We start from the raw sequence: 1747 nt of genomic DNA, 5'->3' as shown, positions 1-1747 counted from the left end.
GCTCGTTCACCAGTGTGGCTAAAATCGTGTATGGGCCAGTCAGTATTAAATTACCCACATAGTAAATTATTCCTCATGGAGACCGCGGACTGACAGAATCGATTAGACATAAGTGTGTATTTCTGATTTAGAGTATAAGGTGATACGTTTGTGCTGATAAAGTATAAGATAGATTATAACAATATACGTAACAGTTAATACGGGTCACATGGGTGATGAGCGGAGACTTCTTTCACCGGACGTTCCAGCTATGGCCACCAGTGTCACTGTCGTACAACGGGTCCGAGAGGCTAATTTGAAATTTCAAAGTGGGATGATTAAAAATGGGTGGAAAGAAACAAGCCCATTAGTTGACCAAATAAAGTGGTGGGAGGAACAATGGACGCCAAACAAGCTAATTATGGGGCGGTTTTTTGTGCTAGTTGGATGGATCAAATGGGACCCATAATCATGGACAAGGGGGGGGGAGACTGGCCCCGTTACAATAATTCTTGAGACCCGTGCGGGAGGCTAAAGTCCAATTCAGTAGTCTCCTGCACCTCAAGCCACCAGGGACTGAGAATTTGGATGACATAAAAAGCTGAGGTGAAATTGTCGAGGCTCGACAAAAGGAGACTCGAGACATGTCGTCCTTACATCCCAGGCCCCCATCGGGGACCGTAGAGTTTCAACGAGTCGAGGCCACCCAACCCACGTGCCCTGCCGAATACAGACATATCTATCCGCCGTTACTTCTTCAGTCTGGGGCTGAAAAATCAAATTCCGTGGCCCCCGTCTGAGTTAATCAGACGGTAGGAGCCAAAAACCCAGAGATCGGTGGATGAGGTACGATGGACGAGGCACAGTCTTTTATGCCCCAGGAGAGGTCCAGCGTCACCTTTCTCATTCCCGACCTCAAAAGACACAATCCTAATGTAGAAGTATGGGCAAAAATGCAAAGTGCTGCTCGGCACTTTAATTTTTCCAAACAAGACATCAAAGCTATTATCGACGTGAAATGCCCCTCTATGGTTTATGGGGCGTTGGGACACCATGCCCTAAATGCCCCAGCCACAGCGGCGGAGTATGAGATCCAATTCGATGGTTTGAAAAGTTGGCTTCAGTTCAGACTGGGCAAATGCACCGCTACCTCGATGGGGCTCACCGCCCTGCAACAGAGTCCCGGGGAAAACCTCAATGTGTACATTGATCGAGTAATCGAGTAGTATGAACACTGGGGCCAGACAAATGACATTCCCACTAATCACGACTACCCACGGTTTGTAGATAGTCTACTCCAGGGATTGGAAAAGCCCTACCAAACTGCCCTCCGAATGGGGGCCAGCCCCCAGGCCACGGAAGCTGCAATCTGGAAGTGGGCTGGTCGACTTTTTGGGCTCCACCAGGCGGAAATGATGCCACCAGTCAAGCTCCCACCCACAATTATCTGCCATGGTCCACCATAGCGGCCCCGGGCATTAAAACCGAGCCTGTGGCAGTCATACAAGAGGCTCGACTCTGTTACAATTGTAACACACCGGGCCACGTGGCTACACATTGCACCCAGCCGAGAGTTATGTGTAACAATTGCGGGCGGACTGGGCATCAAAATGCCAACTGTTATGAACAGGGTGGAGGTAAACAGGGGCAGGGACCGACCCGACCCGCTTCAGGCCCTCAGCGACAAACGAAGAGAGGCTTGTCAAACCAAGAGATGGAGGCGCTCCGAGCATTCCTCGCCAGCTATTAGGATTAGCCAGTCTCCATG

The 1747-nt window shown here is 50.1% G+C and overlaps 1 pseudogene; it reads left to right on the top strand.

Annotated features, from left to right (window-relative positions):
- The first annotated feature begins 250 nt into the window (after positions 1 to 250).
- LOC147087150 (uncharacterized) lies at positions 251 to 1445 on the top strand (annotated as a pseudogene).
- Positions 1446 to 1747: the final 302 nt, after the last annotated feature.

The sequence above is a fragment of the Somniosus microcephalus genome, unplaced genomic scaffold, assembly GCF_052327205.1.
Source record: "Somniosus microcephalus isolate GS21.2 unplaced genomic scaffold, FLI_Smic_1.0 unresolved_chr6, whole genome shotgun sequence".
Taxonomy (NCBI): Eukaryota; Metazoa; Chordata; class Chondrichthyes; order Squaliformes; family Somniosidae; genus Somniosus; species Somniosus microcephalus.
Note: the sequence above shows the minus strand (reverse complement) of the source record. Positions and strands in the feature narration are given on the sequence as shown.